Raw genomic sequence first — 24,660 nt, 5'->3', positions numbered from 1 at the left:
GGGGAAAACATACAAACAAAACCATGAATACTAATGGAAAACTAACCTGTAAACTGAAATCGGGGATGACTACGATGAAGAAGTGTTGGAACAAATAACCTGCAATGATCAGACCATTTATTGGTCATTCCTCACATTACATACATATGAATTTTGTTGCATGGATCCATATTTGACTCTTGACAATGCAAACATTTGATAGTCTTATGAATTTCGTACTGCCAGTACCCTTTTTTTTGCTAAGCGTAAAGAATTCATTAATAAGAAATAAAATAACCCCCGTCAACAAAGGAGCAGGGTAAAGGTCCAACCAAAATTAACAAGCCGACCAGCGACAAAATCAAAGGAAACCGCAGTACAAATCAGCAAAAACATAATGAAAAACAAGAGACAAACAACCATAGAAACCACAGATTAAAGAATACAATCACAACTGCCCCATGAACATGCATTGTGGTTCAACAAAAGCTTCCGCCAAAGCATTCGTGAAGTAGATTTATTAATAATTACTCGAGCTATTCGTCTAAGTTTGAACAAGTTCAAAATTTGAGAGACTAACTATGCTTGCCTACTTCAATTCAGATATTATAGGTTGGCTTGCCACATGTTAATGGTGTTAAAGTAAAACCATAACAATACACAAAATAATTAATAAGGCACCCTTCAGATATCAAACCTAGAAAAGCTGCTGCTAGACACCCTTGAGATAAATCGTATTTAGAACATAAAATAGCTAGCAACCGCGGCTGCTCCTGCGGCAATAGCCGAGACCTCAAGTGCGGCACCACTGCTAGGACCAAGGCAAAGAGGGCCATGATGGCCAAAGCAAGAACAACAATTTGGCGGGCCATTTTGGTTTACTAGGGTTTATTGAGAAGGAAAAAGACTGGGGATGGAGAAATGCAGTTTGTCTCTAAGGTTTATTGTATTTAACAGTAGAGAAGCACCACACTGCACAATGATTAAGGGTGGGGGTGTCTGTGATTTATATAGCCTTTCAAATAACACATTTCAGGATGTTTCACCTGGGAATGCACGGAATGTTTGTCGACATTAACATTAGAATCACTTCTTTTAAAATTTAAATTTCCTTTTAAACAGAAATTATTTCGAAAGAACAGATTTCATAACTCACATCCTATTATCAGCCCAATATATACATATTACTGCTCATAATATCTCCAACTTTATCATGATTATTCAATTAAATAAATTTTTAAAATAAACAATCGATTCAACTGTCAGAAATAAACAACCGATGCTTCTCATGCAATGAAGATGATGATTGATAACCCTCTCTAATCATGCTTCAGAAAAGACAAGCAAATCAGCATGCAAAGCAGCCACAATCCAAGGCAAAGACAGAAAACTAAAATGAAAAGTTCAAGATTCATACCTCTCACCGAGATCGAGAGAACCTAATGAAGCAGTGGCTTTCAAACGTGCTGCAACAAATGAAAGGGAAAAAATGATCGACAGAGAAAATCGATAAAGGCGGACGAGGAGAAATGATGAGGACAGAAAAGGAGAGGGTTGGGTAGGGAGGCAAGGTAAAACAGAGAGTTGGGAAGGGAAGCCGGACGTAATGGGTAATCCTCGATTTGGGAAGGGAATAAAAAAGCAGGGAATTTAGGGATTAGGTCGGGATTGTATTATGCGCGTAATACCTATTACAGCGAACCAAACGCCCGAATAGGGGCGTAATGTAATAGGCACGTAATCGGGGCGTAATGGATTACCTATTACACTAAACCAAACACAGTGTAAGCTTTTTGTTGGAATACTTGAACTGAAAGAGTTTGTTTTGTTAGTCAACAGAGTATACAAACCCGAGGAGCTTAGTAAAGAAAAGAGAAAAGATGAATTTGAAACTAGAGATTTAAGAAAGAGATTTACGGGAAAGTCTCATCAGTCAGTATCGAAGAAATCTAATGAACATCACTACCGTCCTAGTATATCTGCGGGGCATTCTAATAGAGATAGAGATTTGAGACACTCTAGTCCTAAACCTCAGGCTACATCTGTAACGAGTTGTGTAGTGTTAAAAATGCTTGACCCGAGTGCAAACACTGCGACAAGCCAAATTATGGTGAGTGTCAAGTGAAAAATGGAGCATGTTTCTAATGTGGTTCTTTCGACTGCTACCTTCGAGATTTACCTAAGATGTTTGAGAAAGGAAAAGCTCAAATTGCAAGGCTGAGCAATACAGCTACTAGAGGGAGACCACCACAAAATACTGGAAATATTAGTGGTTGTCAAGGTGTAACGAAAGATTTTGTAGTGAGATCTGAGGCATGGGCGTCAGCTAGAGCTTATAATATTCGTGCTCGCGAAGATGCATCGGCGGTAGATATTATCACCGTTACTTTTTCTCTTTACAATACTAATGCAACTACTTTGACTGATCCCGAATCAACCTATTCTTATGTGCTTACAAGTTTAGTGTTTACTAAGAGTTTACCTATTGAGTCCACTAAATTCGTGGTTAAAGTGTTGAACCCCTTAGACCAGTATGTCCTAATTGATAAAGTTTGCAAGAATTGTCCTTTGATGACTCGGGGTTAAAATTTTCCAACTGATTTGATACTTTTATCGTTTGATGAATTTGATGTGATTTTGGGCATGGACCGGTTGACTCTGTATGATGCAGTTGTAAACTGTAGATGAAAGATTATTGTGTTGAAATGTCAGAATGGTGAGACTTTTCGTATTGAATCCGATGATTCGGATGGGTTGCCTATTGTGATATTGACTATGTTAGCGCAGAAGTATGTGAGAAAAGGTTACTATGCTTACCTTTCATATGTACTAGATGCTAAAGTGTCTAAATCGAAGATTGAATCAGTGCCAGTAGTTTGTGAATATCCAGATGTGTTTCCAGAAGAGTTACTCGGGTTGCCACTGATCAGAGAGATTGAGTTTGCTATTGAGTTAGTACTGGAAACATCACCAATATCTATAACTCCGTATAGAATGGCTCCTACAGAGTTGAAAGAGATGAAAACTTAGTTGCAAGAGTTAACAGATAGAGGTTTAGCACGACCGAGTTTCTCGCCATGGGGTGCACCAGTTTTATTCGTTAAAAAGAAAGATGTTCAATGAGATTGTGTATTGGCTATTGTCAGCTCAATAAAGTTACGATCAAGATTAAGTATCCATTGCAGCGAATCGATGATTTATTTGATTAGCTGAAAGGTGTAACAATACTCTCAAAGGTTGATTTACATTCTGGTTATTATCAATTGCGGGTTAAAGATTCGGATGTGCCAAAGCTTACGTTCAGAACCAAGTATGGGCACTATGAATTTCTTGTTATGCCATTTGGGTTCACTAATGCTCCTGCAGTAGTCATGGATATAATGAATGAAAATTTTAAACCGTATTTGGATAGATTTGTTGTTGTGTTCATTGATGATATCTTGATTTATTCCCGAGATAAGTCTGAACATGCCGAACATTTGAGAATTGTGTTGGAGACTTTGCGAGATAAAAAAATATTTTCTAAATTGAGCAAGTGCAAGTTTTCGCTTCGAGAAGTTGGATTTTTGGGACACATTGTTTCGACGGAAGGCATCAGAGTTCATCCGAGCAAGATTTCAGTAGTTCTTGATTGGAAACCACCAAGAAACATATCTAAGTTCAGAAGCATTCTGGGATTAGCGGGCTATTATCGGAGATTTGTAAAAGGGTTCTCAATGATAGCGACACCGATGACTCAGTTATTACAGAAAGATGTAAAATTTGAGTGGTCTGAGAAATGCCAGTAGAGTTTTAATCAGTTGAAAGCACTGTTAATTGAAGCACCAGTTTTAGTTCAGACTGAGTCAAGTAAAGAATTTGTGATTTTTAGTGATGCGTCGTTGAACAGTTTGGGTTGTGTTTTAATGCAAAAAGGCAAAGTGATAGCTTATGCTTCCAGACAGTTAAAGCAGCATGAAAATAATTATTCGACACACGACTTGGAGTTGGCTGAAATTGTGTTTGCATTAAAGATTTGGCGACATCATTTGTTCGGTGAAAAATGCCACATATTTACCGACCACAAGAGTTTGAAGTATCTGATGTCACAAAATGATCTGAATTTAAGATAGCGAAGATGGCTCAAACTATTGAAGATTATGCACTAATTATTGATTATCATCCAGGTAAAGCAAATGTAGTTGCGGATGCTTTGAGTACAAAATCCTTGTTTGCCTTGAGAGCGATGAATACGCGATTGAGTTTTTTAGATGATGAATAAATATTAGCTGAGTTAAAAGCTCAACCGATGTTTCTTCAGCAAATCTGCAAGGCTCAGAAATATGATAATGGATTGCAAGTTAAAAGAGTACAGTGTGAGTCGACTACTGATTCAAAGTTTTAGATCAAGTCCGATGATTGTTTGTTGTTCTGAGGTAGAGTTTTGTGCCAAAAAATACAGAAAATTCTACACGAAGCTCATAGTGGCAACTTATCTGTTCATCCTGGGAGTAACAAAATGTACAGGGATTTGAGATAGATGTACTGGTGCTCAGGTATGAAACGCGACATTTCTGACTTTGTGTCTAGATGTTTCATTTGTCAACAAGTTAAACCTGAACATTAAGTGCCTTCAAGATTATTACAGCCAGTGATGATACCGGAGTGGAATGGGATAGAGTTACGATGGATTTTGTATCGGGATTACCTTTATCTCCAAAAAAGAAAGATGATATCTGGGTCATTATTGATCATTTGACGACGTTCACACATTTTATTCCGGTGCGTATAGACTTTTCACTTGATAGGTTGGCTGAGTTATATATTTCTAAGATCATCATATTACATAGAGTGCTAGTCTCTATTATTTCGGATAGGGATCCGCGATTTACATCACGATTTTGGAAGAAGTTACAAGAAGCTTTGGGTACGGGATTCCATTTTAGCACCACATTTCATCCTCAAACCGATGGTCAATCTGAGAGAGGGATTTAGATTCTAGAAGATATGTTTCGATACTGTGTTTTAGAGTTCGAAGGTAATTGCGAAAAATATTTATCGTTGGTTGAATTCGCTTATAATAATAGTTTTCAATCGAGCGTAAAGATGGCACCGTATGAAGCTTTATATGGTTGTAAATGTTGAACTCCATTATACTGGACTGAGCTCAGTGAGAAAAAGATACACGGGGTTGATTTGATCTGATAGACTGAAGAGAAAGTGAAAGTGATTTGTGACAGTTTGAAAGCAGCTTCAGATTGACAGAAATCATATCGGGATTTGAAATGTAAAGATATTTAATTTCAGATTAGCGACAGAGTGTTTCTGAAAGTATCACCTTGGAAAAGAATTCTCCGTTTTGGTCGTAAAGAAAAGTTAAGTCCGCGATTTATCGGACCGTACGAGATTATTGAGAGAATAGGGCCAGTGGCATATCGACTTGATTTACCATCAGAACTTGAGAAGATTCAAAATTTGTTCCATGTATCTATGTTACAGCGATACTGGTCGGACTCTTCACATATAATTTCTCTGACAAAGATTGAGGAGGCTACTTGGGAACCAGAGGAAACTATGAGAAAAAATATCCTAACCTATTTTTTGGTAAGATTTTCGGGGACGAAAATTCCTAAGGGGGAAAGTTGTAATAGCCCGTTTTAAGTGAAATCAGAACAGTGGTTTCGAGATTACAAATATAAAGTCAAAAGATTTATTTTAATATTATTTTACTATCTACAACATGATAATATCATAGTATAAAAATTTCGTTAAGAAATTTTCTCGTTTGTATGCTCAATTTGTGAAAAAGGACTAAATTGCCTAAAATGCGAAAGTTGTGTTCTATTAGCTAAAGGTGTTAAATTAGCTATAAAACTTTAAAGTGGATGTCCTTATATGGTAATTAGACCATTAAATGAGTTAGTGGATGTGCATGGCTTGGCAAATTTGTTATTTTTAAAGTTAGGTAATGGTAATTAGGTAATTAGGTAATTAGCCAATTAAAGGTTAAAATTAAATAAAAGAAAATGGTCATCTTTTTCCCATATTTGCAACCGAAAATTTCAGCAAGCTTTTTGCCATTAAAGAGCTCAAAATTTCAGCAAAAATAAACTCTTGCATGTAAGTGAATTTGGTGTTTGTTTTTGTTGATTTTTATGTTTTTGGAATCGTTGTAGCTTAACCTAGCTAATTAGGGGACTAATTTGCTCAATGGTTGAAAGTCTAGGGTTTTTCCACGAGAGTATTTTATTTTTTCTTGAAGTTTATTGGAAGAAAATGAATCATTGTTGTTAATTAAACAACTTTTGTTAAGTGAGTTTTGTTGAAATTATCACTTAGGGGTTAATTCGTGAAATGTGAAAATTGTGTGGTAAATGTGTTAAATTGTGAATTGTATGTGCTGCTATAAGCACATATATAATTCAACTATGCTTAGGTGTGGATGAAATTGCATGAATTTCATTTTACGAGCCTAGGGACAAAATTGTAAAGAAGTCCAAAGTATAGGGGCAAAGTAGTAATTTTACCATAAAATGATTTTGGGTTGAATTGAATAGAATGATGCTTAAATTAGTTAAATTTGATTATATAGATCAAGAAAATAACATCCAGAATTAAATTAGGGAAAGGATAAAGTCGTGAACTAAACGATCGTATTTCTCCGTACGAGTTTTAGGTAAGTTCGTGCAATTAAATTGCGTATTTACATGCTTTAATTGAAATATATGTATGTGAATGGTTTAATTATTATGTATAATTATCGAGAGCATAACCAACGATATACAAAGAATATCGAGTCCTATTTGAACCTTAGGAATTCGTAGGATACAAATGACCTATCATTAGGGTTACCAATTCCAGCTCTTATCAGCTTATCGATACTCATCTCTTATGAGCTTTCCATTATTTAGTTCAGAGGAGCTTACCATTTATCGCTCGTATGAGCATGCATGTACAAGAATTGACGGGTTACAGTTTACTACACCTTGCATGTACTACCCGCGTATCTAACGATATTCCAAGTGGTTCAACGGGCATAGTATTATTATGAGATCATACAAGTTCAATACGAACTATTACTGATATTTACGTGGAAATGATATATGTAGGTTATACAGATACACGGTATAGATGGTACATGTACATGGAATTTAATTATTGTTGAATTCATACATGATTCTCGGTTTTTATATGAATACATGGCTAACTTGGTTAATGATTATGTGGTAGGCTTTGGCCAAATTAAATTGTGTTATGCTTTGATTTACTTACCTAAATTGTGGTTAAATGGTAAGTTTAATTATTTACTATATGAACTTACTAAGCTTAATTATTTACTCTGTTTATTTTTCCGTGTTTAATAGTGTTTCAGAAGCTCATTTGGATTGGAAGTCGTCGAGGATCTCATCACACTATCAAACTTTATTTTCGTACTTTTGACTTTATATTTTTAGTTAAATGGCATGTATAGGTCATTTTGGCTAATGGTAGCCTGTATGTTTTTGTCATGTATTTTGCCATTTGATTTGGCTTGAATTTGGTATGTTTTGTGATGTATATATGTATAAATTGCCTTTGTATATGTGGTCTATGGTTGCCATGTGAATGCCTTGTTTGTGAATTGGTATTTTGGGTATCAAATGGTTGAAATGGATAAGTGGCATGCATGATATGTTTAGGCAGAATTGATGCATATATGTGTTGGACCATATAGGTATACTTTGGAGGCATAATTAACAAGTTTTAAATTGGCTATTTGAAGTGTCTATTGGAATCATACTTGTTTGTGATGTTTTAACAAGTTATAAGCTTGATATTTGTTGGTTTTGAATGTCTAATTATGCCATGGTTGTATGAAATGGTTATATTTAGGTTGGTACCAAGTTGGGTGAGAAATATAGCTTGGAAAATAGCCTATTTTTGTCCACACGGGCAGAGACACGGACATGTGTCTGAGCAGTATGTGACACAAGGCCAAGTGGCACCACCGTGTGTCCCCTGATACTTCTATTGAAAAGAAGTCAGTAGCTTCACATGGTCTAACACATAGGCAAGTGGCTTGGCTGTGTGGTACAAGTCAGTATACCCTTCAATTTTCAGACGGCCTAGCACTCGGCCTGGCACACAGGCGTGTGGTTTGGCCGTGTGGCCCAAGTCAGTGAGTTACACGGGTACGAACACGGGCTAGGACTCGACCATGTGTCCCCATTTTGAATGCCCATGCGGCCTACGACAATGGCTTGTTTCTTGACCTTGTGAGATATACGACCTGGCCACACGGGCATGTGTCCCCTACATCTTTGAAAATTTTCCATGTTTTTTGAAAAATTTCTTGAGTGCTCGGTTTAGTCTCGAACCATTTTTAATGTCTGTTTAGGGTCTTGAGGGCTCGTATTAGGGACTATCTGAATGAATTTGAATGGTTTTTTAATTGAGTTATAAGTTCGGTAATATCCTTTAACCCCGTTCCTTTGTCTCTGTTAAGGAGATCAAGGTTAGAATGGATTTAACTTTTGAGGAGAAGCTGGTTTAGATTTTGGATCAAGATACTAAGGTTCTAAGCAGGAAGTCCATACCGTTGGTTAAGGTTTTATGGTAGAATCATGGCACTGAGGAAGCCACGTGGGAATATGAGGACTCGATGCGTTACCAGTATCCTCATCTGTCCAGATCAGCTAAATTTCAAGGCCAAAATTTCTTTTAGAATAATTTATTTTTGTTTCTGTAAATACCTGACACAAATATGTATATGCTTTAGTGGCTAAGTGTTCTGAGTGTCTGTGTGAGGTCTTGGGTTCAAGTCCCACATTTAGAAATTCTGTTATTTTTGGTCTTAGCCTTATCCCTGTTAGGTGGGTTGATGGAATATTGTTTGTAAACTCATATCAGAATGAGCCTGTTAGTTCGAGTGGTAAGGAGTTAGTGTGTTGGAGGTCCTGTGTTCGAATCTCTGCGTGAGTGTGGGTCATAATTTTTGCTTTGGTTGTTTGATAGAGGTTCGGTAGAACCGAAGCTCTGAAGTTGTTGGATAAGAATCAAGTTGTGAGATAGTGGGGCGGTTTGTTAGTGGGATAACGGGCAGAATTGAGATATTTTTTTATCTTATTTTATTTTTGTTTTTCAAAATTTTGGTTCGTCTCTCTGAAAATTCTGACATCAGTTTCTACTCATTTTTTTAACATTTCTTCCTTGTTCTCCTTCTCTACAATCTCTGATTTTTCCGTTCATTTTCTTTTCCTTCAAAATGTTTTTCATCTTTTGTTCTTCACGTTGCACTCTGGACTTGACATTTTTATGTGATTTGGGTAAGCTATCGATTTATTTTCTTTTCGTGGTAGCATAGTGGTGTAGATAAGTGATGTAATTTCTGCAAATTTGTGGTGTAGGAAAAGATTGTGAGCAGTGAAGTTTTACTCCGACAGCCTAAATCGTGGTAGTGCCTCTTCGTGTCTTTGGTAAGTTATGTGTGTTACTTCGAGTTAAGTGTTGATACATTAATTGATTGCTAATTCGTAATTGGGATGCTATTTCTTAGGTTTCAGAGGGCTCAGGATTGTTGTAGAATCTAAAACGAACCAAGTGTGTACCTTAAACACGAAAAATCAAGGTTTGACGAATGTCAAAAAAGGGTACTATCGATGCCACACGGGCGTGTGCCAAACCGTGTGGTTGGCCATGTGCGAGACACGACCGTGTGACTGACGAAGGTGTAGTCGTGCGCAAGACACGGCCGTGTGATGGTGTGAGTGTGGGTTTTTGGCTAGGCCTTGTGGGCCACATGGGTATGGCCAATCTAGGCGTGTGGACCACACGGGCTTGTGGGCCAACACGGGTAAGCCTTACGAGCATGTGGGATCATAATTCTAAAATGTTCCCTAGGGTCACACAGGTCATTTCGATCGACTGTGGACCTACCGTAGGGTCGATAAGGGCTAAGCGAAACTCTATTTCATGTGCTATGATATTCTAATAGACTGATCTGATTAGGATACTATATGTATGTCTGACTGTACTATTAAAGTATGTATCCATCCGTATACGAGCATGTTAAGCATTTTTACTCTAATATTTCTGCATCTTTATTTTGTATCTGTGTTTGGGGCGGGAATTGTGTATGTGGAGGAAGTGATCTGTATGGCGACTTTTCACCTATTTTCTGGCAGCTTGACTGGAGATTATCTATTATGTGCTGTATCGACACTATATGCTGTGTAGGGATGGGTGGGTCTTTTTTTAACCCCAGATGGTGTGATGGGATGGTCAAAGATGGTGTGTAGAGGATGGGGGTAGGATTCCGTATATTTGTTCTGTTAATCTTATTCTGATATCTGTATCTGTTATGGACTTAGGTCCAAATCTATATCTAATTGATCATGAAATTCTATGCATGACTATTTCTATTGGGTAACACATTGAGTTTATGAAAACTCACGTTTGTTTGTCTGTTATGTTCAGGTAATCCTCAGACATAGGCGGACTGGTGCGACGGAGTCCCTCAGTGACTACAAATTCGAGAACTATCTTTAATGCGGTTTTTACTTAAGTTAAGGAGTATTTTTTAGAGTTTTGTAATTATTGGACTCTCCGAACTGTTTGATTTTTATTTTTGTTTTTATATGCATTTTGACTCTTCTATTGCAACGTTTGACTAGAATCACAGTTTTACGAAAACAAATGTTTTTCTATAAATATGAATTGGATTTCCAAAATATAACAGTTTCTAAGACTTCCGCTAAAAATTATGTTTTGGGCAAGTGAATTAATTAAATAACGTTTCCAGTAGTAGTTGGATGAACGAATATGGGTTAAACTTGGATGATTTATCAAACAACTATACAAAGTTTTATTGAAGTAACACTGATTTCAAAACCCTTCTTCGTAACTCTCCTCGATTTGGCCATAACGTCTAGGCCTGTTTTGGGGTGTTACAGTATGTGCTTAAATGGTAAGTTAAATTCTCTATTATACGAACTTACTAAGCTTAAATGCTTACTCTGTTTATTTTCTATGTTTTTAGTGAAACAGAAGCTCATTCGGGTTGGAAGCTTGTCAGAGCTAGATCACACTATCCATCAGCTAACTCAGTACTTTCGGTTGGTTTAAGTTTGGTTATAATGGAATGTATAGGTTATTTTGGCTAATGCTGGCCTATATGTCTTGTTGTAATTGTGACCATATGTTTTGGCTTGTGTTTTGCTATAATTTGATATGTATATAGTTAGCCTTACCATGTTGCATTACAACACAACCTAGACAATTCAATGAAACATCACTATAAATCAAAAATTCCTTACCGGACTCTAGCTGAACCAACACAGGGGTTTCGACCAACAACGCTTTCAACTAAGAAAGCTCTATTGACACTTTTTAGGCCATTCGAGCTTGACGTCTTTTTGAAGCAGCTTTGTCAACGGCATAGCAAGCATCGAAAATCCTTTAACAAATATCTAATAATATTTAGCTAAATCCAAAAAACTTATTACTTATGAAACATTCATCAGAGGCTTCCAGTCCAGTATAGTCGATATTTTACTTGGATCAACTCTAATGCCATCTGTTGATACTACATGTCCCAAAAATCCAACTTCTTGGAGCAAAAACTCACATTTGCTAAACTTAGCAAACAACTATTTTTCGTGCAAAGTCTATAAAATGATTCTTAAATGCTGGGCATGCTTTATTTCATCTCGAGAATAAATCAATATTTCATCAATGAACACAACCAAAAATCTGTCTAAATATGGCCTAAATATTTTGTTCATCAAATCCATACATACAGTAGGTGCATTGGTCAAACCAAATGACATAACAAGAAATTCATAATGTTCGTACATGGTTCTGAAATCAGTCTTCGGCACATCCAAGCCTTTAACCCGTACATAATAATAACAAAAATGAAGGTCAATCATTGAAAATATTGTCTCACCTTTCAGCTGCTCAAACAAATCATCTCTGTATGGCAAAGGATATTTTCTCTTGATCGTGACTTTGTTGAGTTGTCAATGGTCAATACACAATCGCATAGACCCGTCTTTTTTCTTAAAAATTAATACCGGAACACCCCAAGGAGAAAAATTGGGTCAAACAAAGCCTCTATCTGTCAACTCTTGCAACAGTGCTTTTAACTCTTTCAATTTTGTAAGTGTCATTCTATACAAAATTATCAATAACGGAGAAGTTCCCGGTACTAAGTCAATAGCAAATTCAACTTCTCTGTCAAGTGGCAACCATGGTAAATCTTCTGAAAACACATCTATGGATTCATAAATAGTTAGAACCAATTCTAATTTCAACTCTCAAACCCTAGAATCAAAGATGTAAGTTAGATATGGTTCACAGCCCTTTCTAATGTATTTATATGTTGTTATAGCTCAGATAACATTAGATGTACCATATATCTATCTAATTCAATTCAAGTCCTTTCACCATTCTAACATTTCAACACAATATGCTTTCATCTAAGTTCACAATAGTATCATGCAGAGTTAACCAGTCCATACCCAGAATCACATCAAACTAATCAAAGGGTAACAACATCAAATCAGCCGAAAAGTTGCAATCCCAAATCACCAAAGGGTAATTTTTACAAAGTTTAACAATTAACACATACTGACCTAAAGGATTCATTACTTTAACTGCAGATTCAATAGACTCAAAAGGTATTTTCTTACCCGACACTAAAGTTCGACATACATATGAATGTGTTGACCCCGGGTCAATCAAAGCATTAACATTAATATCAAAAATAGAAAATGTGCCAATGATCACATTAGGTGCTAAAGCTTTCTCTTGAGCACGAATCGTATAAGCCCTAGTTGGTGCCCGTGCCTTAGATCTAACAGTAGAATCTTTTGTTCCACTTCGACTGTTAGCCATATTTCCAGTATTTTGGGGTGGTCTCCCTTTCACAGTTGTATTACTCGAACGAGTGTTCTGAGCATTCTCCTTATCAGACCTTTCAAGGCAGTCTCTAAAAAAATGATCATAAGAACTGCATTTGAAACAAAATCTGTCTCCCAATCTGCACTCCTTGAAATATAATTATTACCTTGTTGAAATTCAGGCTTGTTGTTTTTGACACTACCCACACTCGCTACAGATGTAGCCTGAGGTCTCGAACTTGAATGCTACTTTTCTTTATCTCTCCCCGAGAAACCTACTGAAGCTAATGAATGACTATGAAATTCTTATGATTTCTTTGATGGAGATAAGAATGACTTTCCCATAAGTCTTTTTCTTATATCACGAGCCGCAGAATATGCTTTTCTTTTGGCTTTACTGTGTTCTTCGGCCTTATGTGCTCTATCAATCAGAACCACAAATTCATTTAGCTTTATAATCCCAACTAGTAACTTGATGTCTTCATTTAAACCTTGTTGAAACTAGATACACATAACAACCTGTGATGGTATACACTTCTGAGCATATTTGCTGAATTGCATAAATTCTCTCTCGTACTCGGCTACTGACAATACGACCGTATTTCAATTTTGTAAATTCTTTGTGTTTCATGTCGAGAAATTGTTGGCTAACATATTTGTAATGGCCCAAATTTAAGGTTATCAAAATAATGCTTTCGTAACCACAAGTTTGATTTAAAGAGAAATTATTATTAATTTTTTTATGATTTATCGAGTGATTAGATATAAGTATTAGAGTATTGATAAGAAATTTTACTGATTGCATGCCTAAATTGCCTATTAGGACTTAATTGCAAAAGTGGGTAAATATGAGTTTTAGATGATAAAGAATTTATTTGAGGTGCATAATCAAAGTAGAGGCCCTTAAATAGTAATTAGACCATAAAATTTCCATGGACAAAAATAGGCATGCATAGATAAAAATAACTAAAGTTTATTGAACGGTATTTTAGCCATTGAATAATAAAAAGAATAAAAAGGGAAAAAGATGGCAAAAATATCATCTTCTCCAAAAAGCTTGCTGCCAAAATTTGAAGGATACCATAGCTAGGGTTTTCACACTTTCTCAAGCTCATAGTAAGTGATTCCAAGCCTCGTTTTTAATTTTCGTTACGTTTTTGAGATCCCGGTAGCTTAATTTAGCTTATTCTATCAATAATTTAACCTAAGGTTTATATTTGGAAATTAATCATAGGTGAAAAGTGTTTATTTTGATGTTTTAAGGTATAATATGAAGCTAGAAATTATGTTAAACAACTTTGCTAGTCGATTTTAAGCGAAAACGAGTAAAACTCCATAATCGGTAAAATACCTAATGTTCATAAGTAGATGTTAGAGTGAGAATTTGATGTTGGCATAGATGAGAAAAATATTCAGCATGTTGAAAAACATAAGAATAAGGGATGAATTTTAATTTCCGAGCTTTGGGGCAAAAGTGTATTTATGTAAAAGTTTAGGGGCAAAATTATAATTTTTCCAAAGTTAAAGTCAAGGGTTGTTTTAATGAATGTGAGTATTAAATAAGTTAAATTTGCTATTATAGATCAAGAAGAACAGAATTCGAGGTTAGATCGAGGAAAGAATAAGATTGAAGACTTAGTGATAGATTTGGCTATATTTGATACCGAGGTAAGTTTACGGTAAATAAATGCAATATTTTAATAATTATTATTAATTTTGTTATTTTCCAGCAATTATATATTTATTTCATGAATTTATCTAATGCTGACTCAAGTACGAGATGACAGAGAATTAGTGATACAAGCCCCGTTGAAACATTAGGAATGTATTGGATACAAATATCCTAACATTTGGGTAAAGAGATCCCATGTAAGACCATGTCTGGGACATGGCATTGGCATCCTTGAGATCATGAGAGGTCCCAGCTAAGACCATGTCTGGGACATGGCATTGGCACCGAGACAAGATGTCCCATGTAAGACCATGTCTGGGACATGGCGTTGGCACCGAGATAAGAGGTCCCCCGTAAGACCATGTCTGGGACATGACATGGCACCGATATGAGAACTCCCATGTAAGACCATATCTGGGATATGGCTTTCGTAGTGCATGAAACATCCCATGTAAGACCATGTCTGGGACATGGCTTTGACATATTATTATCAGAAAGAGACCCAAGTATCCTTATTGTTCCAATGTGGCTCAACGGGCTAGTAAATAACTTATTTCCATGAAAGTTCAGTTAAAAGCATAAATGGCAAGTTCAAGTGAGTTATAAGAGTTAAGAGTATATTACGTTACCCATTGAGAATCAACATTTCAGCATGAGAAAAATAAGTCATAATTATGAGTTATCTAAGTATATAAGTAATTGAATGAGTAAGAGATTAAGTAAAGAGGAAATTAAAGATTATGTTACTTGGTATTATTATTTGTGCTTAATGTTGCTATTTATTTACTTGTAAACTTACTAAGTATTATGCTTACTTTGTTTATTTTCTTTTTATATAGTATTATTAATCAAATTTGAGGATCCTAAAGACGTCGGAGATCGTCCTCACTATCAACCATAATGACTCAGTATTTTATGATGAACTAGGTTTTAACTATGGCATGTATAGGGACTTACTTATTTTAAATGTTGTATTATGATTGTGCTAAAGAATGATGTGTAAATATCTAATGATGAATGGCTGTCAAAATGGCTAAGTATGAAGGTGTTTGTTGTTATACATGTCTATGTGATAAATTATGCATAGAAATCATGAAATAGTAATAAATTGCAAAGAAACAGATTTCAAACAGTAGTAGTGACGTGATTTTGAAAAATCTCTTAGGATAGTATAAAATGAATTATGGGGTGTATGATATTTAGAATCAAATCTTGTTGAGTCTATTTTCATGGAAAAATAACGGTTTAGCAAAAAGAATTTTATATTTTGAGATATGTAAATTTTGGTGAGATAGGGTCAGAACTATTTTTGGAATCCCTTATTTTGAGTTTAGAAAATCACTAAAAATTGTAAAAAAATATTTATAAGTTTTAATTTATATGTCTAGATTCCTTATTGAGTCTATTTTCTGTACAAATAAGTGAGAACACCATATGAAAATTCTACATTGAGAAAACTTATTTTTAGTGGAAAGAGGTCAGGATAGTCGAGTGGTGAAACAGGGGAGATTTTAACTAATAAACTGTACTAATTGGCTAAACCAAAAATTTTGAAAATTTTATGGTAAGAATATATGTGAGTCTAGTTTTAGGAAAAATTTACAGATTTAAATTTTTAGTTCTGTAGCTCAAGTTATAAATGATTTAGTGACTACTACGCGAGTGAATAGCTTTATCATAAATAGTGAGATAAATTTTAAAAGCAAATTTTTATGCCCCAAACTAGTAAGTTAAGTAAAGTAATGCCTCGAGATCGACTCCGGAAACGGTATCGGGTAAGGGGTGCTACAATATTTCTTTCTAAACTCCATCTGAAAGAATTCTCAATTCACACGGTTTTTACGTACTACCCAATCGAGGTGTTCGACCACTGATACGCTGAGTCTTTCAGAAGAGAAATAGCACATTTTAAGCATTCAACCGGTGTACAAGATAATTAATCAAAAAATATCACTGTGTTTCCCAGCCAAAACTCAAAATTTTGTTGGATCATCCTCGGCTATGCCATGGAATTCTTTAACCCTATATTTTGGAAATTTATCCATTGGTGACTTACTTGCATGTACTTTTTCCAAACCTTGAGGAATAATAGGGACATGTTGGAGTACGGGAGGGGGTGGAGGTCGTTGATGCAACGGATTCATTCTCACGAACTCTGTAAAACATGGACGAAAGCTTCTTTACCTTCACCTCCCCGGCCCTCAGCTACGGGCCCACTACTAGAACTAGCTGCTCCATGAACGGAAGCTAGCGCATTACTTTCTACCTCATCAGAGTCGGCTCAGTTGGATGACATCTTATCTATATGAAAACATAGTTTAATTTGAGTCAGGATTTATCACACTATCAGAGGTTATATAATGGCATTTATTTCTAGACTCCATACATGCTACGTTCAGTTCGAGAACTAACTAAATCGTAGCTCTAATACCACTAAATGTAACACCCCTGACCTGTCTTTGTCATCATATTAGGGTTACAGAGCATTATTGTGCAATCAAAAATATTTTAACATTCTAACATTCAATAGTTCAATTATATCATATATCATTCAATCTCGTACATTACATCCCTAAATTGAGCCATTGAGGCCCTAGAAATAGATTAGAAGCAATCTGAGACTAATTTGTAACAAAACAAGAAGTTTAGGAAAAAGTTCCAAAAATTGGAAACATGGGTCACACGACCATAAGGCCAGGACGTATGAAATCACCCCAGCCATGTAACTTTTGAACAAGGGACACATGGCCATGTCCCAGTCCGTGTCCTCACCCGTGTCACTCATTAAGTAGGATCACACATCCATGTCACACGCCTGTGTGCCAGGCCGTGTAACTCTTTGAGTTGCCACACACGTTCTTGTACTAGGCTGTGTAACTCACTGACTTGAACCCTAAGAGATCCTCAGATGACACACGGCATTGTCTTCAGGCCGTGTGCCTCACACAGTTATGTCACATGCCCGTGTCCCAAGCCATGTGAACCCAAAATTTACCTTAATCAAGCCATTTCGAAACCAAATCATGCATAAAAATTCAATCCATTTTTGCACACTTCCATGGGACTTAAACATCATCCAAACACACAAAAGGATGTCATTTGAAGACCCTAATTCAAATAACCAATATGTCATTCAAAGACACCACAATTATATCAAAACAACAATTATCAAAACATCTCAATATTGTTCCATTTCATGTATGTTAACCTATTCCAACTAGGTACCAAAACAAACCACATATAAACATTTTCAAACCATTCAAAACACACCATAAGAGTCTTATTTACAAGCATTAGCAAGTGACCAAAACTGACAAAATTTGATAAGCATTAATGTGCACTAACTAAACATAATCTTCAAAACATAAACATGTCAAAGCACCATTACACAACATCCTATACATGATATTATAAACCTTGGTCAAAATACTGAAAATCTACCGAATCAAATTTTGGATAGTGTGATAGCTCTCCGACGAGCTTCCAACCAAATCGAGCTTCCGATAATCTATAAAAAAAGGAAAGAAACTACGTAAGCAACGAGTGCTTAGTAAGCTCGTATAAACTTTCAACATAACTTACCATTTCAAGAATACAATACATAGATTAAACACAATTCAACACCAATCACATAAGCTTAGCAAAGCCTAATCAACATCACCAACTCACAAGTTAGTATGCTTATCCATAACATAAATGAAATCAACCATAAGATATGTAAATTTCCATATGTGCAACATCATTTAGCTTATCAAACCTTTCATTAAGTTATTATTCAATCCATTTGCATACTTACCCCTTATCTTACCCGTTGAACCATCGAGAATTACATCAGATACACAGGAAAGCTCACACAAAGTGTGCATTTACATATAACCGTCACTTTTCCGTTACATCGATGCTCACAAGAGTTGTGGGTCAGAATGTAAGCTACACGATGCTGCTCAGACAAGCTGTGGAGAATCCGCATCAAATACAGGACCTCAGCCATCAGTAGGACATTTAATACCAGGATCCAAAACATGAAATCCCTAATGACATGTTGTTCATATCCTCAGAATTCCTAAGGTTCAATCGAGACTCGATATCCGTCAATTCATCATAGCAGTGATACATTTTTATTTTGATTCATTTACATTAAAACTAACATAGTAAACATTCAATCTAAATAACACTAACACGATCACCGTTCATACGAACTTACCTCGCTAACTTGGGGCGTAGTAGTTTAATCGAACTAGTCTAAAGCTTTAGCTTTTCCCCGATCTAAGTCCAAACGTTGTTTATCTTGATTTAAATAGGTAATTCCGATCAATTAAATACTTCTAGTATTCAATTTAATTCATTTTTCATATTTATACAAAATTACCAATTCACCCCTAACATTTTAACTTTTCATAATTTAGTCCCTAAACTCATAATTTGAAATCAAACCATTTTAATCCTCCATACAAGCTAACCAAATTTCTTCATGACTTACATCAACCCACTATAACAATTATTTCATATATTTAACATGAAATTTTACTATTTTCATAAATACATCCCTAAATGTAATTTCATCAAAATTCACTTAACAAAACATGTTTATTCTTCAGCAAAGATTCATAATCTATCAACTAGCATAAAAAATTATTCAAAAACATCCATGGCATAACCCTCAACCTTTAACAGTTTTACAAATTAACCCCCGAGCTAGCTAGATTAAGCTAAGCTACCAACAATTTATGCTTAGCCGAACCAATTTATGCTTAGCCGAACCAAGCTACCAACAATGGACGTTTTCTTCCTCTTAAAATCGATTAAGGCGTGAAAATAAAAGATGATACCATTTTTCTTTTCTTTTAATTTAAGTTTAAAGTTTCTAAATTTCCATTGTAACCTTTAAAATCTATTAAAACTACAGTAAAACCTTGCCATGCACATCCAATATCTCATTTAAATGGTATATTTTACCATTCAAGTCCTTTAGTTTTAGGTTTCATAGCCATTTACCCTTTTAACTAATAGAACTCAACTTTTACACTTGTTACAATTTAGTATTTTTTCTTAATTAACCAAGTAAGCTTTAAAATTTCTTAACAAATTTTTATTACAACCCTAATATAGTCCCGATGACATTAAAATAATAATAAAATAATAAGTCACTCATCAGAATTATGGTCCCAAAACTATTATTTTTGATATCCCTGAAAAGGATTGTAACAAGCTCAAAGAGAGATGACTTGGCTCAAACTACCGTACCTGCTAGAGGCTGAGGCCAAATTGAAGTAGTGGTGGTAACGAGAGACTAATAAGTCAGAGGATAGCTGCCCATACAGCTGTTGTATTGACAGAGTCTGGTGGACCCGCTCGTGTTTACGTTGTGAGGGAGCCACAAAATCGTGAGACGACGGATGTGATTGCAGGTAAATTCATATAGCGGTCATTTTTTTTATTTTTTTTAGTAGATTCGGGTTCTACCCATTCGTATATTGTGATTGATCTGGCTGGTAAGTTGGGGATTCCAATAGAGACCATTAAACAGGGTATGATAGTGACGAGTTTTTTGGGAGAGAGTGTTCTAGTTGAATTGTCATTTTGCGGGTTTGATGTGATTCTCAGAATGGATTGGCTAACCGAGCATGGGGGAAAGATAGATTTTGAGAAGAAATAACTTACTTTGAAGGTTGAGGATGGGTTGGAGGTTATGGTTGTTAGGGAGAGACCCTAATTCCTCTCTAATATGGTATCAGTGACGAAGGCTGAGAAGCTATTGACTTAAGGTTACGAAGCTTACTTAGTCTGTGACAGTCCAAAATTGACCCTAGTCGAGAAGTGGTTTCGGGACCGCTAAACCGAGTCACCGAAATGTTTGAATGTGATATTTATTGTCTAGAATATGTAATTATGAATGTGTGAAAATTTCAAGCTTCGATTTAGTCGATTGCATGTGAATTTAGTTAATAGGACTTATGTGCGACATTTTTTAAATGTGATTGGTCGAAGCATAAGGACCTATTAGTGCATGAAATAAAAAGGGGGGACTTGCATGTCAAATTCCCCCCTAATTAGTAGTGGCCGGCCATGACAAGCATGGTAGACCAGGTGTGATGGGCAAGACATGTCATAGACATGTTGTGTTGGTGCATCATGGGTGGAAAAAAAATAAAATAAGGAGCATGGGCATAAAATAATAAAAGGGAATATGATGAAAACAAAAAAAGAAGAGTGTGTGGTTGTTCCCCCCCATTGCTGTGAGTTAAAGAAAAGAAAAGAGAAAATTTTGTTCATCCTTTTTCATCTTCATTTGGCCGAAAATTCTAAGGAAGGAGGAAGGAGTTCTTGCTTCATGTTTGGTTTGGAAGAGGATTAGGAGGAGGTTTGGCCATACTTGTATCTAGATCAAGCTCAAGAGCAAAGGGGAACTAAATCCGATAAAGGGAAGGAAAAAGTGGTCGAATAGCTATCGGAATCGTTCGACAACACCCGAGGTAAGTTCTTGAGTAAAAGAGCTTAAATTATGATTTGATTAGATCATGTTTTAAGCAAACCAAAATCATGCTCTTTGTGTGTGGCTATTGAGCCGAAATTGCAAGAATGATAAGTGTCCTGTGTTTGAGTTTTGTTAACGAAAATGAAATACGAATGTGCCATGATTTACTGTTAAATGTGCATGGTTATTTGAATGATGTCCGGGCTAAGTCCCGAAGGCTTTGTGCTAAGTGACCATATCCGGACTAAGATCCGAAGGCATTTGTGCGAGATACTAATTCCGGGCTAAGCCCGAAGGCATTTGTGCGAGTTACTAAATCCGGGTTAAGTCCCGAAGGCAATTGTGCGAGTTACTATAACCGGGCTATGTCCCGAAGGCATTTGAACAAGTAGCTATATCCGGTTAAATTCCGAAGGTACGTGATTTGGGAATGAATGATCTTGCTGTAAAAATTTCAGCAAATACTCTAGAAACATCCCAACATTGAGGTATGTTTCGTATGTGCTTGAATTTAGTTGAGCCCTTACAAATAAGTATTCGCTCAGTTGATAAACGAGCTACCGGCCTTTGGCTAAGTTGATCTTTTGTGTATGTACATAAGGGTTGGTAATGTGAAGCAAGTATGATATCGAAAATTTGTGCATATGAAATTATCCGTTTAGCTATATGAATGCTATACTTTTGTTGTGCTGGAATTCCTTGCTCAAAACTTACTAAGCATAAATTGCTTACTCCGTTTCTTTGATCCTCTGTTTTATAGATTTTGGTTCTCCAGCTATCGGACTCGGGATTTTGAAGTCGAAGTCGCCCACACTATCAAAGCCCCCCCTTTTGGTACAATTTTGGTTGAACTTCGAAATGGCATGTATAGGACTACCCGTTTGTTGTGGGTCATGGACCCTTTGGACTTGTATAATTTTGGATAGCCATGCGAAAATGGCTTATATATGTTTGAGTATAATGTTATAATCATTTGGTATGGATAAGGTTATTGAGAGGTGTGGATATGCTTGACAAGGATTGGCCATGGGAATGGTTAATCACTATCATAAATTGTGCTATTTATGCAAAAAGGGCTAGTTGAATCATGGAAACTATGAAATAGGTAAAGTCTACCTTAAAGGCAGATGCTGACAGCAGCAGTGATGTAGATTTGGAAAATCAGTAAAAATAGTAGGAATGGAATTAAATAGTGAATAAATTATGTAAACGAACCTTGATGAATCCATTTTCATAGGAAAGTAACGAAACAATCATACGGACAGTATGTTAAGAGATATTCAGGTTCTTGTGAGACAGGGCCAGAACGGTTTCTGGATTTCCTGTTCCGACTTTGGAAATTCATTACAAATTAACCAAAGACAATTAGGAGTCAAGCCATATATGTATAGATTCCTCTCTGAGTCTAGTTTCTATAGAAACAAACGGCATCAGTATTGAAGCACTGTATAGGGATATATCCAAGTCGTAATGCGCAAAGGTCAGTGTAGTTGATCCCTGTAACATGGGAGACTTTGACTAATAAACTTTACTAATTGGCCCAACCAAAAATTCTAGAAAAAAAAATGTAGATGGGCATATGAGTCTAGTTTCAGTAAAAATTTACGGAACTGGATTCCGAGTTTCTGAACTCAAGATATGATTTTTTAAAGCGACTAGTACGCAGATTGGCAGTGTCTGGGAAATTATTTTTTTAAAGTCTATTAACACCTCGTGTTCGACTCCGGTGACGGTCTCGGGTTCGGGGTGTTACATTTGATTGGTATCAGAGCTACGGTTTAGTCGATTCTAGGACTACCGTAATGCGTTGGGTCTAGCTATACATGCCATTTTATGTGATTATTTGATAGTGTGGTGATTTCTTACATTTGCAAATGTGTTTATTTATAGTAATGGATCCCGATCCCGACCGAGCGGTAGCTGATGATCTTGAGAGTGTAGCGCCTGCTCCCGCACAAGGGACAGCGCCGGCGGACTCTCAACCTAATGCTAGTAACCCGAATGATGAAGCTAGACAAGCTTTCTATAGCGTGATGAATGATTGGTTCAACCAATACATTCGAACTAATACGGCTGTTCCACAACCTCCATTCCCGACAAAGACCACCCCCGCACCTACAATACCTCTGGAAACTGACCAAATAAGGTCAAATAAGCCCCCAGTTGACAGAATCCGAAAACATGGGGCTACTGAATTTAAAGCTACGGATAGCGACGATGCCGAGCAAGCTGAATTTTGGTTGGACAACACTATCCGGGTACTCGATGAGCTATCTTGTACACCCGATGAATGCCTAAAGTGTACTATCTCCTTGCTACGCGATTCTGCCTACTATCGGTGGAGTACTCTGACTTCTGTTGTGCCCCGAGAGCAAGTAACTTGGGAGTTTTTCCAAACTGAGTTTCGGAAAAAGTATATCAGTCAGAGATTTGTTGATCAGAAACGGAAGGAATTTCTTGAGCTTAAGCAAGGTTCTATGTCAGTTACTGATTACGAGCGAAAATTTGTTAGACTTAGTAGATATGCTCGGGAATGTGTTTCGTCCGAGGCTATCATGTGTAGACGCTTCGAGGATGGGCTGAATGAAGATATAAAAATGTTCGTTGGCATTCTTGAAATACGAGAGTTCGTAGTACTTGTCGAGCGAGCTTGTAAAGCCGAAGAGCTTAGAAAAGAAAAACAAAAAGTTGATGTGGGAACTGGAGAGTTTCGTAAAAGATCTTCGGGAAAGTCTTTTCAACAGGCATCGAAGAAATTTCGAGATGATGTGGGCTGGTCGAGAGGCACTTCGGGCCTTTTTAGACGAGATCGTGATCGACCCCCTGTGGGTACACGAGGCACTTCGGTCGCCAGTGTTGGGAATGAACGTCGAGACAGAATGAAATGTCGATATTACGGTAAATGGCATTCGGGGAGTTGTAGATTCCCTGACCGCTCCTGTTACAAGTGCGGATCAGTTGACCACTTCATTAAAGATTGCCCGGGGTTGTCTGAACAGAATGTAAATCAGAGTGGGAAACCGGGTGCTACCACTGCTCGAGGTAGACCATCTGGAAATACGGGCAATGCTGGTGGTGGTCAGAGAGGATCTAGAGATGCTACGACCAGATCCGAGGCTCGTGCGCCTGCTAGAGCTTATGCTATACGTGCCCGCGAGGATGTTTCTTCGCCTGATGTTATTACTGGTACTTTTACTCTATTTGATACTAATGTAATTGCTTTGATTGACCCCGGTTCTACTCATTCTTACATATGTGAAACCCTAGCATCCAGTAAGACTTTACCTATTGAGTCTACTGAGTTCGTAATTCGGGTGTCAAATCCCTTGGGTCGTTACGTGCTTGTCGACAAAGTGTGTAAGAAATGTCCCCTAGTAATTCGAGGTTCCTGTTTTCCGGCGGACTTGATGCTTTTGCCATTTAATGAATTTGATGTTATTCTCGGGTTGGATTGGTTGACCGTGCATGATGCGGTTGTGAATTGCAAAAGCAAGACTATTGAATTGAGGTGCGCAAATAACGAAGTAATCCGAGTTGAGTCTACGGACTTGGATGGGTTGCCAGCTGTAATATCCTCAATGTTGGCCCAGAAATATGTAAGAAAAGGGTGCGAAGCATACCTTGCGTATGTACTTGATGACAAAGAATTAGAAAAGAAACCCGAATCTGTGCCG

This window comes from Gossypium hirsutum, chromosome D02 (assembly GCF_007990345.1).
Source record: "Gossypium hirsutum isolate 1008001.06 chromosome D02, Gossypium_hirsutum_v2.1, whole genome shotgun sequence".
Lineage (NCBI taxonomy): Eukaryota > Viridiplantae > Streptophyta > Magnoliopsida > Malvales > Malvaceae > Gossypium > Gossypium hirsutum.
This window is presented reverse-complemented; position numbering follows the sequence as displayed.